Below are 16,808 nucleotides of genomic sequence, written 5' to 3' on the forward strand. Positions count from 1 at the left end.
AGGACGAGCGAGGGGGTCTGCACTCCCTAGCGATGCGTGCATGTGAGTGAGTGGCGGCGCGGGGAAAAACGAGAGGGACAGGGAGATCGAGCAGAGCTGAGCGAGGGGGAAGATGGGATCGAGCGCGGGGTCTCTCCTGGCGGCGCGAGGGGAAAAACGAGAGGGAGAAGGGAGTCGGGCTAGGGTTTAGGTGGGTGCGGCTGGGCCTTTGCCGTAGGTTGGTTTGGTGGTGGGCTGGCTGAGCCTAAAGGGCCGGCCTAGAGTTTGGCCTAGGGAGACCCAGGGAGGCCGCCCTGGGCTGGACTACTCTCTCCTACTCCTCTCTAATTTGCTTTAACAGAAAAAAAAACTAGAGAGAAGAAAAAAAATAAAGAGAGGGTTAGGGAAAGAATATTTCAGGAAATAAAATATTCTTAGAGCGCCGAAACTTTGCCCAAATAGAATAACATGGTTTGGCAATATTTTAGAGATAGAAAAATAATTCAAGTTTGAATTAGATTCAAACTTGAGCTATTTTTGAATCCAACCAAAACAAGTTCAAAGGATCTGAAATTTGGAGGAGGTGATCCTGGCACAGTCTAGAATTTATAGGAAAAGAATGGACATTAATAGAGAAGGGAAAAATGGAACGAAGGCATGGGGAAAATATTTGCAAGTGTGTGATGGTAATTCCACATAATTGGAATATTTACTATAGCTCTCTAAATATCGAGAGGATAAGTTGTAAAGAGAATCACCATGTGAATTCCCTTGATTTAAATGGATCAAAGATCCATGCCATTTGTTTAGTTGAGTTAAGAAAATTAAATGACATGATGGCATGATGACATGATGCAATGCACCGGATGCAATGATGAATGCAATGAACCAAACAAATCACACGACGAAATCCGGAAACCCTGGAAGGCATCTGCAGCTCCGGTCTTGGGGCGTTACAAAACGCCTATGCAAACCTGCATTGGACAACATGCAACGGGCTCTGGAAATAATGGTCCTGTTCATGCGCTCAGCAACACCGTTTTGTTGAGGAGTATAAGGAACGGTGTAGTGTCTGACAATGCCTTCAGACTTGCAATAATTCTTAAATTTCTTAGAACAGAATTTCATATCATTATCAGTGCGAAGTATTTTTACCTTCTTTTCAGTCTGTCTTTCAATCATAATCTTCCACTCCTTAAAAGTTGAGAATGCTTCATATTTATGCTTCAAGAAATAAGGCCATACTTTTCTCGAATAATCATCAATAATAGTCAGCATGTAACTAGCACCACCTAGTGACTTCTTGCAAGATGGTCCCCATAAATCAGAATGCACATAATCAAGAATACCTTCGATTGTATGAGTCAAAGTGTTGAACTTCACCCTCTTGTGCTTGCCGAAGATACAATGCTCACAAAATTTCAATTTATCAGGTTCGTATCCATCAAGAAGACCTCTCTTATTTAACTCTGCTAAACCAAGTTCACTCATATGTCCAAGACGCATATGCCAAAGGTTAGCAGCATCACAATCAGAATTCTTTGAAATAACTAGAGTAGCGTTGCCTGAAATGGTAGAACCTCGAAGGTAATAAAGACCATTGGTCGAACTTAAGTCACCTTTCATCACAACAAGGGAGCCTTTGGTGACCTTCAAAACACTATCTCCACCTGAATACTTGTACCCCTTTGCATCAAGGGCACTAACAAAGATAAGATTTCTCTTCATCTTCGGAATATACCGAACATCTGTCAAAGTTCTAATTATGCCATCAAACATCTTGATTCGAATAGAACCTATGCCTTCAATCTTGCATGGTGAATTATCAAAACCCAAAACGGAACCAACAGAAGTAGTGGAATCAAAAGTATTAAACCAATCTCTATGTGGACACATATGAAAAGTGCATGCAGTATCAAGTACCCACTTATCATTGGTCTCAGCACATCCAGCAATAACGACCAGAGCATCATCGGAACTATCATCACGAGCAATGTTAGCAGAATTTTCATCTTGTTTGTTACCTTTCCTCTTTTCCTTATTATGCAACTTGAAACACTCTGAGATGTCATGCCCATCTCTCTTGCAATATTTGCAATATTTTTTGTCTCTGGATTGCGACCGACCCCTGTGGCCATTCTTACTTTTGCTTCTGTTTTCATTATTGGAGTTCTTCTCCTTTGTCCTGCCACGAACAGATAATCCCTCTGCTTGGGATGAACTTGAACCATCATGAGCCACCATTAATTTCATCTTCTCCTTAGAGTTCAAAGCTTCATAAACTTCATTAAGCATGAAAGTATCACGACTGTATAATATGGTGTCTCTAAAATTGGTATAAGAACTTGGCAGTGAACAAAGTAACATTAAAGCAGTATATTACTCTTCATACTTAACCTCCATTGTAGCTAGATCAGATATGATCTCTTTAAATTCTGAAATATGATTCAAAACATTACCTCCCTCGGGTAACCTGTGCAAGAATAATTTTTGCTTCAGATGCATCTTGCTGGTGAGATCTTTAGTCATGCAAATCCCTTTCAGCTTTAACCATAGAGCGGCGACAGTTTTCTCGCTCAAAACTTCCTGCAAAATATCTCTACTCCTAATGTCTCAGTTGGTAGGTCGTGTTCCAGGTTTTATTTTCGTCCCACCTCACCCGGTCTTTTTTGGTAATTCTTTGGTACTTCCTCCCACCTCCCCTCGTACGTTAAAAAAACCGAACAAACCTACGTTATCAGGGAGCGATGCCTGCAGGCACTCCCCTCGCAGGCAAAGTAGATCGAACAAAAATAAACCGACGAAAGAAAACCAGCAAAAAAAATCGTCTTGGACTCACAACGTGCGGTCGAGCGAGCAAAGCCTCCGGTAGTCCGGTGCCCTCGAGCGACACCACATCAGATCCCTTCACCGCCGCCCTCGCACATCAATCCCACCAGATTCTTCTGCATGCGCCACTGCCTCCCTTGCGAGGACGCCCGGTCATGGGTATCCATCGGCGCAACGACGGCCGCGGCCTCCCCGCCGCCGACGCTCCAAATCCACCCATCGTTGACCCCTTCTGCATCAGTGATCAAGGCAAGGGGCGTGGTGATATCCATCTTTCCGCGTGTACGACGGTTGGTGCCCGCGTCCGTGTATCCTACGCCAAGGGTGTCATAATAATCTCAAGGAGGTCCTCTCAATCCTTGCCGGTGACCACGCTGAGCCGGGATTCCTCCTCCCACAGATCCGTTGATCCATGGTCAGATCTCAAGGAGGAGGGGCATGCGGCGATTGCCACAGTCGGTGCCTGCACTGGAAGGTCTCCGACGCGTGCTCCAACCAGATCCAGCCGGACCCGTCCTGCGTCTGCCATCCCATTGCGGTAATAAATCTCAAGCCATGTCCTTTTCATTTAGTTGAACTACAAAACTCATGTGTGCTGCTCCTGTTGTGCATTTGCTGGTTAAGCCGCTGCTTGTGCAAAATATGCCTACTGCTACCCGGGCTCACATGACCCAGAGGAGGAAGGGAGCTGCGCAAGGAATCACTGCCAGAAGACTCAATACAAGTTTGAAGAGTCCTGGTCTCTAGGCCAAGTTCCGCAAGGAAGTAGCAATGCGAGCTAGCCGAGGGTTCAGACTGATGTGCGCATTGATTCTCGCTGATTCATGATTTTGATCCAATCAAGCAGCTTTGGCGCTCACGGAGGAGAACCCGCTATTCCTAGAGGCCTGACGCGCGGTCGATCACAAGTCCTCCAACGGGTGGAGCTGGTTCAGGTACCATGAGCACCCTCCACGACAAGCAGGTTCCATTGTGCAAAGTCTGCCTGCTACGGCTCACACTTCTGCAAGTCACCCATTTATTTAGTGTTGGTCTGGGGAATTTTTTATGTTGTTGTCTATACATTCATGTTTTTCTTGTGAAATATCTTCATGTTTTTTAGATTACATAAATTTCTGAACACTTGATTTTTGTATGTCTTGGTTTCTACATTTCTGAAACTGAAAGCTATTCGGGCAGAAATATAATTTCTTTTGTTGCTATCACGTGTTTAATCCCTCCGTCCTAAAATAAGTCTCGCTCAAGAGGGAGAGTTGTTTCCCACAAATAGTGCTATTTCAGTTTCAGAATCTAAACCATCTTCTAAGGTTCTAACAAACTCTGATCACCACCTTTATGATCTTTATTACCTTGTCTTTTTTAGTTCACTGTTTGCAGCCTCACCAATTTTGGCGCCCCCAACAATTATGTTCCGAAAATTACAGTTGGTTGCTCAATTGAAAACCTTACCCGAAGTAATAGAACTAAATTGTAATATTGTGACTACAGTGTTGCTAGAGAACTGATCGACAATAGTGTCAACTAGGTATGTATTTTTTTCTAGAGTAAAGACAAGTATGCTTCCTCCTCCCTGCAGCTTAAGTCATTTAGTTCATATTTATATGTTAAGAGCCTAGAGATGAGAACGGAATGTTTTTGTGGGAACGTTTTAAAACCAATATCCTATAACTTGTATTTGACACTATAATCCGAGTCTGCAAATCATGTTTCAGGGTTAAAATAGTATTTACCGTTTCTGCCACATAATTAATGGTTGCTTTTATTGTTCGAAACTTACATTAGTAGTTGATATAGTGATTATATCAACCTTGCAATACTAATGAGCTCCTTTTAGCCTTGCTTATATGGTTAGGTTTTGGAAATAATTGATCATGTTTTCCTCCCTTGGATCAGAAAACTAGAAGTAGGATATGTCTAAGCTGAGAGTGGTTTTAGATCTTAGCATCACACAAGAAAGGCTCCGATCCCCTTCTAAATATACATGTTTGTCCTATATGTTCTCTTCGTAGTTCTAATGATTTTTAGTTGAATAGAGAGTTCTTAAGCCTTCGGATTAGCATGTGTGGACATTTGATTGAATCAACTCCTCCTTTTAGTTGAAAGAGGAAGCATAGTAAATGCATTTTTTGCGTCTTCTACTTAGTTAGACTTGCTCAATCCTAACTTGATGATTTTCTTGGATTTGACACATCTCCACTTGCAAGGCTACAACAAGATATAATCGTTAGGTTGATTAATTACACACACATACATGGAAATATATCACTTGAAATGTGTGATTTGCATCGAGAAGAACACCGAGATAGCATCAGAGCACGCACACTGCTTTATAGTCTACATCAACAAACCGTTGGCGAGCATGTTGAGACCATGAGCCCACGTGGGACCTCCAAAGAACTTGAAAATCCCCGTCATTGCAAGCAAGGCTGAGGTGAATTAAAGGTATGTACAATTTGCATTGGCGCTTGCGTATATTTTCTCTGAAGATGACCGTAATGGTGTCATGCCACTTGTTCTTCAGCAGAGATTTAATCAATCCAGAGATGTTGTAAATTGACACAGTTGAACCACATACTTGGAGAGACGATGTCGTTGACTTCCGCAACGATGAGCCAGCTGGCGAATACCCGCTAGAGAGAGTGGGAGAACTTCTAGCACCACTTGACAGCCAAATCATCAACCATGTAAGGTATGGGGGCATACAACACCCATGATTGTTTTTTCTATATTCGTCCGTTCTTCTCAATCGTGTATGACTAGGCAAGTACTATTTTTTCTATATTACAATATTTTGGAAAATATAAGAAGACGCCAGTAATTCAACACATGCAACTTCTATTGTATAAAAGCTTCATATATTTGAACATTCTGCACGAGGACCTCCACACTGTCTGCACGAAGCTAAGGTTCACCTCGCCATTATCGCTGCCGCCAGCCATTAAATAGTTCACTAGGATTCCCTTCACACCCGTCGTTCCTCGCACCTACTTAGCCTGATATATCAAATTACAGTATTAGCGCTTTCCGTGGTCTCACGTCGCAGTTTTCTCTAACAAAACTGTAGGAGGCATGAAGAGATTGGCTAGACCAGGCAAATCATGTTTCAGGGTTAAAATAGTATTTACCGTTTCTGCCACATAATGGTTGCTTTTATTGTTCGAAACTTACATTACTAGTTGATATAGTGATTATATCAACCTTGCAATACTAATGAGCTCCTTTTAGCCTTGCTTATATGGTTAGGTTTTGGAAATAATTGATCATGTTTTCCTCCCTTGGATCAGAAAACTAGAAGTAGGATATGTCTAAGCTGAGAGTGGTTTTAGATCTTAGCATCACACAAGAAAGGCTCCGATCCCCTTCTAAATATACATGTTTGTCCTATATGTTCTCTTCGTAATTCTAATGATTTTTAGTAGAATAGAAAGTTCTCAAGCCTTCGAATTAGCATGTGTGGACATTTGATTGAATCAACTCCTCCTTTTAGTTGAAAGAGGAAGCATAGTAAATGCGTTTTCTGTGTCTTCTACTTAATTAGACTTGCTCAATCCTAACTTGATGATTTTCTAGGATTTGACACATCTCCACTTTCAAGGCTACAACAAGATATAATCGTTAGGTTGATTAATTACAGACACGTACATGGATATATATCACTTGAAATGTGTGATTTGCATCGAGAAGAACATCGAGATAGCATCAGAGCACGCACACTGCTTTATAGTCTACATCAACAAACCGTTGGCGAGCATGTTGAGACCATGAGCCCACGTGGGACCTCCAAAGAACTTGAAAATCCCCGACAATGCAAGCAAGGCTGTGGTGAATTAAAGGTATGTACAATTTGCATTTGTGCTTGCGTATATTTTCTCTGAAGATGACCATAATTGTGTCATGCCACTTGTTGTTCTTCAGCAAAGATTTAATCAATCCAGAGATGTTGTAAATTGACACAGTTGAACCACATACTTGGAGAGACGATGTCATTGACTTCCGCAACGATGATCAAGGTGGCGAATACCCGCTAGAGAGAGTGGGAGAACTTCTAGCACCACTCGACAGCCAGATCATTAACCATGTAAGGTATGGGGGCATAGAACACCCATGATTGTTTTTTCTGTATTCATCCGTTCTTCTCAATCGTGTATGACTAGGCAAGTACTTTTTTCTATATTACAATATTTTGGAAAATATAAGAAGACGCTAGTAATTCAACACATGCAACTTCTATTGTATAAAAGCTTCATATATTTGAACAGTCTGCACAAGGACCTCCACACTGTCTGCACGAAGCTAAGGTTCATCTCGCCATTATCGCTGCCGCCAGCCATTAAATAGTTCGCTAGGATGTCCTTCACACCCGTCGTTCCTCGCACCTACTTAGCATGATATATCAAATTACAGTATTAGTGCTTTGTGTGGTCTCGCATCGCAGTTTTCTCTGACGAAACTGTAGGAGGCATGAAGAGATTGGCTATAGACCAGGCAAATCATGTTTCAGGGTTAAAATAGTATTTACCGTTTCTGCCACATAATGGTTGCTTTTATTGTTCAAAACTTACATTAGTAGTTGATATAGTGATTATATCAACCTTGCAATACTAATGAGCTCCTTTTAGCCTTGCTTATATGGTTAGGTTTTGGAAATAATTGATCATGTTATCCTCCGCTGGATCAGAAAACTAGAAGTAGGATATGTCTAAGCTGAGAGTGGTTTTAGATCTTAGCATCACACAAGAAAGGCTTCGATCCCCTTCTAGATATACATGTTTGTCCTATATGTTCTCTTCGTAATTCTAATGATTTTTAGTTGAATAGAGAGTTCTTAAGCCTTCGAATTAGCATGTGTGGACATTTGATTGAATCAACTCCTCCTTTTAGTTGAAAGAGGAAGCATAGTAAATGCGTTTTTTCCGTCTTCTACTTAGTTAGACTTGCTCAATCCTAACTTGATGATTTTCTAGGATTTGACACATCTCCACTTGCAAGGCTACAACAAGATATAATCGTTAGGTTGATTAATTACACATACATACATGGAAATATATCACTTGAAATGTGTGATTTGCATCGAGAAGAACATCGAGATAGCATCAGAGCACGCACACTGCTTTATAGTCTACATCAACAAACCGTTGGCGAGCATGTTGAGACCATGAGCCCACGTGGGACCTCCAAAGAACTTGAAAATCCCCGTCATTGCAAGCAAGGCTGTGGTGAATTAAAGGTATGTACAATTTGCATTGGCGCTTGCGTATATTTTCTCTGAAGATGACCGTAATGGTGTCATGCCACTTGTTCTTCAGCAGAGATTTAATCAATCCAGAGATGTTGTAAATTGACACAGTTGAACCACATACTTGGAGAGACGATGTCGTTGACTTCCGCAACGATGAGCCAGCTGGCGAATACCCGCTAGAGAGAGTGGGAGAACTTCTAGCACCACTCGACAGCCAAATCATCAACCATGTAAGGTATGGGGGCATACAACACCCATGATTGTTTTTTCTATATTCGTCCGTTCTTCTCAATCGTGTATGACTAGGCAAGTACTATTTTTTCTATATTAAAATATTTTGGAAAATATAAGAAGACGCCAGTAATTCAACACATGCAACTTCTATTGTATAAAAGCTTCATATATTTGAACATTCTGCACGAGGACCTCCACACTGTCTGCACGAAGCTAAGGTTCACCTCGCCATTATCGCTGCCGCCAACCATTAAATAGTTCACTAGGATTCCCTTCACACCCGTCGTTCCTCGCACCTACTTAGCCTGATATATCAAATTACAGTATTAGCGCTTTCCGTGGTCTCACGTCGCAGTTTCCTCTAACAAAACTGTAGGAGGCATGAAGAGATTGGCTATAGACCAGGCAAATCATGTTTCAGGGTTAAAATAGTATTTACCGTTTCTGCCACATAATGGTTGCTTTTATTGTTCGAAACTTACATTAGTAGTTGATATAGTGATTATATCAACCTTGCAATACTAATGAGCTCCTTTTAGCCTTGCTTATATGGTTAGGTTTTGGAAATAATTGATCATGTTTTCCTCCATTGGATCAGAAAACAAGAAGTATGATATGTCTAAGCTGAGAGTGGTTTTAGATCTTAGCATCACACAAGAAAGGCTCTGATCCCCTTCTATATATACATGTTTGTCCTATATGTTCTCTTCGTAGTTCTAATGATTTTTAGTTGAATAGAGAGTTCTTAAGCCTTCGGATTAGCATGTGTGGACATTTGATTGAATCAACTCCTCCTTTTAGTTGAAAGAGGAAGCATAGTAAATGCATTTTTTGCGTCTTCTACTTAGTTAGACTTGCTCAATCCTAACTTGATGATTTTCTAGGATTTGACACATCTCCACTTGCAAGGCTACAACAAGATATAATCGTTAGGTTGATTAATTACACACACATACATGGAAATATATCACTTGAAATGTGTGATTTGCATCGAGAAGAACACCGACCATGAGCTCACGTGGGACCTCCAAAGAACTTGAAAATCCCCAACATTGCAAGCAAGGCTGTGGTGAATTAAAGGTATGTACAATTTGCATTGGTGCTTTCGTATATTTTCTCTGAAGATGACCATAATTGTGTCATGCCACTCGTTGTTCTTCAGCAGAGATTTAATCAATCCAGAGATGTTGTAAATTGACACAGTTGAACCACATATTTGGAGAGACGATGCCGTTGACTTCCGCAACGATGAGCAAGGTGGCGAATACCCGCTAGAGAGAGTGGGAGAACTTCTAGCACCACTCGACAGCCAGATCATCAACCATGTAAGGTATGGTGGCATACAACACCCATGATTGTTTTTTCTGTATTCGTCCGTTCTTCTTAGCAGCAAGCCGGCAACTTAGCCAATGATGTTGGACGATCCAATTTTTTTGGACTCAAACTCTTGGATTGTTGCTGTATATTCTGAATTTCTTTTGTAAACAAAAGCGAGGAGTTTGAGAGGAGCTGCAATTGTAAAATTGACTTGTTTTCATTCGAATTGTTTACTTTATTATGAAATGACTTTTGTTTCTTCTGGATTTGATATACTATTCTTTGGCTCATGGGATTGCCTGACACGGTGAAGAGCTAACTGTTGGTGTTGTTTTACATCAGTACTGCTTGTTTTATTTCAATGTTAGACGTGGTTCTGACAAAAAATGAGGGCTGGTTTTCAATTTCTTGTGAGGCAGCATGCTACTGATACAAAGGAAACTGCCGCCCTAAGCACTTATCCCCTCTAGAGGATTACGTGACGATTAATTGTGAAGCAGCTCGTGATCATGAAGTTGGCCTGGTCTTTGCCGCGGCAAGATATCTGAGCCATGCAAGCCATGCAAGTCAAGCTATGCGTGCTGAAGTAATCATGGTGAAAAGGGCATTGTTTTTGGCAGAGCTGAGGGGGATTGGAAGGATCATTCTTGCAACTGATTGCAATAACCTAATCAGGGCTGTGTCATTCAATGCCTATCATAGTTGAAGCCTCGGTCAGCTATTTTTCAGAGATCAAATACATGCTCATTTTGTCCTTTGTCCAGTACCGAGTTGAATTTTCCTGAGGGTGTGCAATCAGTAGCCCATTTACTAGCAACAAATGGTGCAGGGGAGGGCCACAGTTTCCTTGCTACCATTTGTTGGCAGGTGATTTAACTGGGCCTTGATAGAATATGAATGTGCCATTAAAAAAATGTTGGACGTTCGACGCCAAATTGCATTTCACGGCATGGGCTCCCTACTCCCTGGACAAGTTTCCTACTCCCCGGACAAGTTTAGTGATGGGAAGTCATCGAGGTATACACCACCCTTGCGGTATATCATAATTGCCACTCCCAAATGTTATATTGACTTCATCCATTAGTTACATTGTTTTGCCCGTAGCAACGCACGGGCATTTAACTAGATAGAATAAAACACGACTATAACAAGTTCGATTGTTGCGATGAGATCTGGTTGTTTTTATCTATGGCTAAGAACATCTCCAATAGATGGTCTAAATTTTGGTGGTCCAAATCGATGATGGTGCAAATTTTTGGAGCACCAAAAAGTGCTTTTTACAACTCCAATAGATGGTCCAAAACGGAGATATAAAAAAAGAGCAACTCCAACAGATGGTCCAAAATGAAGATTAAAACAACCAACTACTACTTCATCTCAACATAGTTCAAACATGAAATTCAACATAGTTTTATACACAAATTCAACTACTACTTATTTGAACTACTAGATGAAACTACTCGTCGTCGGAGCTACGAAACTGCTCCTAGAACTCGTCCTTGGTCGGGTCATCGCACCCCTCGTCCTCCTCCTCGGTGTCACCCCGGTCCTCATCCAACGACTCGATAGGGATCACAGTCGAGGGGCCGGCCTCGTCCTCCTTCACTCCCTTCTTTTTCGCCTCGACGTTGCGCTTTCAGTAGTGCTCCAGCTTGGCCTGGACGTACTACGGATGCTCTCACGCAAACCAATCCATCGCCGCCTCGTCGCTCTCGCCGAGAGCGACAACAACCGCCGGTCTCTTCTTCGCCTTATTAGCCGGCATCTCCTCCATCCGGATGCCCTGCGGCATGAGCCAACCGCCTGGGACTCGACCTCCGGGAAGTTTAGGTCTGTCTTCGGCCGTTCGGCACACCACACCGCCACGTCGTAGGCACACGCGACCTCATCGGCGGTGGTATACATGCCAAGCCACCAACGCTGCCCGACGTTGGAGAACTCCAGTCCGAAGTTCCTGGAGGGCGTCGCCCTCATGCTGAAGAAACCAGACTTGCCCTTCAGCGTCTTCATTGGCGCCATCAGGGAGCGGGTGGCGTCCGAGCTGGGCGGTGACGTGCGGCGCGGGGCGGAGGCAGACGGAGCGGGGCGGCGGCGTGCGGCGCGGGAAGGAGGCGGACGGAGCAGGGCCGGAGAGGAGGCGGACAGAGCGGAGCTGGGCGGAGGATGGACCGGAGGCGGAGGTAGCCGGAGAGGAGGCGGGCGGGGGCGGGGCGGGGCGGAGGCGAACGCGATGGGGTGGCGCGGCGGCAGGCGGCCTCCTAGGCGAGATGGAATCAGTGGAGGGGGTCTGGATCTACGACGGGGCAAGGCCTTAGAAAGTTAACATGTAACTCTTGCAAACTATTTTAAGAGCCCGTGGCAACGCACGGGCACTCTACTAGTTATTATGCAAATGGAGTTGAATTTGTGACAAAGCTTTACAATCAATTCTTTTCTCCTCATCAGTCCAGTCATGAATTCTGTTCTTCCCAAAACTATCCAGTGCTTCATCATAGTCGGATTGTGCCAACAATGTCCGCATCTTGACTTGCCATAGAGTAAACCTTGTGTTACGGTCCAGCAGCGGAAGATCGTACTTCATGGATGCCATGAGTCGACAAATCTGTGTACACAAAGTAGTACAAGCCGGTAGAAAAATTCTTAACAGAATTTAATATGCGGAGCAGATAAAAAACAGAATAAATAGCACCTGATAGTAGTTGGCTGGACGTAGCAACGGATAGAGAAAAAAAATCTGAACTAGCAGATAACCTTTGACCTCCACGTGAGAAGTACTAGTAGTAGTACTAATGATCAGGTTGGACCAAAGTAGCAGCAGCAACTGGGTACCAGCCTCGGGACTTGAAGCGTGTACGTGCGACAACCACGGCTCGGTGGATTCGACGCGTAGCAATTTGCAAACCCAAAGAACTGATTTGACTTCACGTCACGAAGTGGAGTAGTACTAGGAATCGATCTGATGATTTGACGTGACCAGGATTAGTACTGGTACTCTGCGTTAGGACTTGTGTTGTGGATGGGAAGACGTATTCTCGGCGACACGCGGCTGTAGCAACGTCAGCTTGGAGTGGAATCAATCTCCGATCGGGAGCGGCAGCTGGAACTCGGCGACTTGCGGCGGCAGCAGCGGAAATCGATTTGCTGTCGGATTAGACGGATCGTCAGGTCGTCTCGGTAGCGGCGCACGCACGATTTAACGAACGTTAAGCATGCGGATTCTACGGGTTCGAGAACTATGTAGACAAGAAAGTTAAGCGTGCGGACCCTACGGGTTCGAGAACTATGTAGACATGACTGAGACATCTTTCTGGTCAATAACCAATAGCGGGACCTGGATGTCCATATTGGCTCCTACATATTCTACGAAGATCTTTATCGGTCAGACCGCATAGCAACATACGTTGTTCCCTTTGTCATTGGTATGTTACTTGCCCAAGATTCGATCGTCGGTATCTCAATACCTAGTTCAATCTCGTTACCGGCAAGTCTCTTTACTCGTTCCGTAATACATCATCCCGCAACTAACTCATTAGTTGCAATGCTTGCAAGGCTTATAGTGATGTGCATTACCGAGTGGGCCCAGAGATACCTCTCCGAGAATCGGAGTGACAAATCCTAATCTCGAAATACGCCAACCCAACAAGTACCTTTGGAGACACCTGTAGAGCACCTTTATAATCACCCGGTTACGTTGTGACGTTTGGTGGCACACAAAGTGTTCCTCCGGTAAACGGGAGTTGCATAATCTCATAGTCATAGGAACATGTATAAGTCATTAAGAAAGCAATAGCAACAAACTAAACGATCAAGTGCTAAGCTAACGGAATGGGTCAAGTCAATCACATCATTCTTCTAATGATGTGATCCCGTTAATCAAATGACAACTCACGTATATGTGTAGCGCCCTCGATGCGGCTATAGCTCCCACGTGTCGAGGCACGACTTAGAGACATAACCGCATTGAAAGCAATGTCGCAAGTCAGGCAATCATTACAACATCCCATGTAATATATAATAAAAGGGGGGATACATAGTTGGCTTACACTCGCCACGTCACATCAGAGTACATAAATAACATCCATCAAGCAAACACTCATGACCCGACTACGGCGCCAAAATATAAGAAAACCCAACATGCAACAAGGCCCTGAATCGAACCCCAACTAGGCACCACTACTGATCATCAGGAAAAGACACGTAGTATCGCTGAGAGTCCTTGTCGAACTCCCACTTGAGCTCGTACTCATCACTTGGAGCGGAATCACCTGGACCTACATCTGGAGTTATAGTATCTGTGAGCCACAGGGACTCAGCAATCTCACACCCTCGCGATCAAGACTATTTAAGCTTATAGGAAGGGTAAGGCAATTATAAGTGGAGCTGCAGCAAGCGACTAGCATATATGGTGGCTATCATATTCGCAAAAGAGAGCGAGAAGAGGAGGCAAAGCGCGAGCGAGAATCTAAAGGAACAACCTGCGCAAACATAACTCTAACACCGTGTCCACTTCTCGGACTCCGCCGAGAAGAGGCCATCACGGCAACACACTCAGTTGATTCATTTTATTTAATTAAGGTTCAAGTTATCTACAACCGGACATTAACAAATTTCCATCTGCCCATAACCGCGGGCACGACTTTCGAAAGTTCAATTCCTGCAGGGGAGTCCCAACTTAGCCCATGACAAGCTCTCATGGTCAACGAAGGAATAGACCTCCACCCGAGACACACCGATCAGACTCGGCAACCCGGTACAACAAGACAATTCGACAGGTTAAAACAAGACCAGCAACACCGCCCGAATGTGCCGACAAATCCCGATAGGAGCTGCACATATCTCTTTCTCAGGGCACACTCAGATGAGACATCCTACCGAGTAAAACCAACCCTCAAGTTGCCCCGAGGTGGCCCCGCAGTCTACTTGGTCGGACCAACACTCAGAGAAGCACTGGCCCGGGGGGGGGGGGTTAAATAAGATGACCCACGGGCTCCGGAAACCCGAGGGAAAAAGAGGCTAGGTGGCAAATGGTATGACCAAGGTTGGGCATTGCTGGAAAAGCTTTAATCAAGGCGAACTATTAGGGGATTCCATTATAACCCAACCGCGTAAGGAACGCAAAAATCCGGAAACATAACACCGATATGACGGAAACTAGGGCGGCAAGAGTGGAACAAAATACTAGGCGAGAGGCCGAGCCTTCAACCCTTTACCAAGTGTACAGATGCATTAAGATAACATGGCAATATAATGATATCCCAACAAGTAAATAAACGATGTTCCAACAAGGAACGCCTCCAAACTTCACCTGCAACTAGCAATGTTATAAGAGGGGCTGAGCAAAGCGGTATCATAGCCAATCAACGGTTTGCTAGGACATGGTGGGTTAGAGTCTCAACATGGCAATTGGGAGGCTGACAAGCAAAAGGTAGGTATCGTAGCATTGGCATAGCAAGAGCGAGCAAACTAGCATAGCAAAGATAGTAGTGATTTCGAGGGTATGATCATCTTGCCTGCACAGTTGTCAGAGTTGACTGGATCCTCACAAGAAAACTTAACGGACTCCTCGGTAGCGAACTCGTCTCCGGCTCTACCCAAACAAGACAAACAAGCAATAAAAATACAATCAACCACGTGCAAGACCAAGCAATAAGATGCAATGATGATATGCTATGCGGGATGCGATGCGGGATGCAAAATGCAAGATATGACAGGAAATGCATGAACCTGGCCTCAACTTGGAATTCTAAGGGTGCCACTGGAAAGATGAGATGAAATCGCTTGAAAACGATATAAAGAACGCCGGAATCGGAGTTACGGTTTGGAAATGGCAAGCATTTCAAAATTGACACCGGTCTGCGATTTACAGCAAGTAGGCATCTGAATGCAACGAAATGAACATGCTACAGCCACCAAACATGACAACAATAAACATGGCAGGGATGCACACAAGATGCTTAACAAAAGACTAGCACTGAGCCATGGCCAATTCATCCATTATGAGGTTCAAACAAGCATGACAAAAACGCAAATGCAAAACAGATTCCAGAGAAATTAACACTTGTCTGAAATTTCAGATCACGAAGCCCTCTTCGGAGCAGCAAAACAACATGATAAATGACCTGATTATGACAAAGAAGAACATGGCATGGAGCTACTCAACAAGCTTAACAAAAGACCCAAAGTGACCTGGGGCCAAAAGGGATAACAAAATATACTAACGGGCACACGAACATAGCAAAAAACACAATCAGTTTTCAGACTTAGTGAAAACTGAGACATGCTGAAATATAACTCACGAAGGCATGTAAACGAGCTCGATGCACTCACCATGGTGCAAGTCATGGCAAGGCAGGCATACATCCATTAAGAAGGCACAAAATACAAGCTAGACATAACAAGAACAATGGCATAGCATGCACGGATCAACTACAATAGCATCGGCAAAATCTCAAACAAGTTGACGAACTGCCCAGATTCACCATGAAGCAAAAGTAGAGCTCGATTGACTCAAGCTAGGGTGCTCCATAATTGCAAACAAAGACATGGATGGATAGAGCATAACATGATTAACAAAACTCCTTTACTGATCATCCTCAAAAGAGGCACGGATCACTAGGAAACAAGCTGAACATATGGCATCATGAACTAAATAATCCCAGACTACCGGGTGCCTCACTTTGCAAGCTTGCACAAGTCACTACACACATCCTAAGAATGCATGGGTTGCACCTTTGGAAAGAAGACAAAATCCTTAACAAAACATGTGAAGGACTCACAGGCATAGCATGCACACAATAATCATGGCAAAAATGACAAAAGTCTTAGATGAACTAACAGATCTGACAATTAACTCACGAAGCCTCTTTCTAACAGCATTTTGGGCATCAATATGAGCTCAAATGAAAATGATGCAATGGAACGAAATGATGTACTCGTCGAGGTGAACATTTTGATATATTATATGCCCAAATCGGAGCTACGGATGAAAAGTTACGGAGCCGCGAACATGTGCATATGGATAAAGAATTCCGGGACTTAGCAAAAAAAACCACCTCGCGGAATTACGGTTTACTGTAGACGTTTCAGATCTGGATCGTGGCACGCTTCCCGAGGATCATTGGAGAGGAGTTGGCGGCGGCCGGAGGCAGGGGAGCTCGCCGGGCCTCGGCCGGCCGGCGATGATGCGGCGGCGGGGTCGGAGAGGCGGCGG

At 43.8% G+C, this 16,808-nt stretch overlaps 1 long non-coding RNA gene across 12 annotated transcripts; it reads left to right on the forward strand.

Moving 5' to 3' along the window:
* Nucleotides 1–2,863: 2,863 nt before the first annotated feature.
* Nucleotides 2,864–10,611, forward strand: LOC123104517 (uncharacterized). 12 transcript variants are annotated; one of them, XR_006450381.1, is made up of 9 exons: nt 2,864–3,346; nt 3,433–5,250; nt 5,333–5,497; nt 6,379–6,641; nt 6,765–6,891; nt 7,773–8,035; nt 8,156–8,282; nt 9,166–9,361; nt 9,485–9,962. It is a non-coding gene; the product is annotated as an uncharacterized lncRNA (long non-coding RNA). The 12 variants fall into 12 exon arrangements; XR_006450382.1 differs by having other exon boundaries at nt 5,371–5,497; nt 6,724–6,891; XR_006450380.1 differs by having other exon boundaries at nt 5,371–5,497; nt 9,485–9,961.
* The last annotated feature ends 6,197 nt before the right edge of the window (nt 10,612–16,808 follow it).

This window comes from Triticum aestivum, chromosome 5A (assembly GCF_018294505.1).
Source record: "Triticum aestivum cultivar Chinese Spring chromosome 5A, IWGSC CS RefSeq v2.1, whole genome shotgun sequence".
Taxonomy (NCBI): domain Eukaryota; kingdom Viridiplantae; phylum Streptophyta; class Magnoliopsida; order Poales; family Poaceae; genus Triticum; species Triticum aestivum.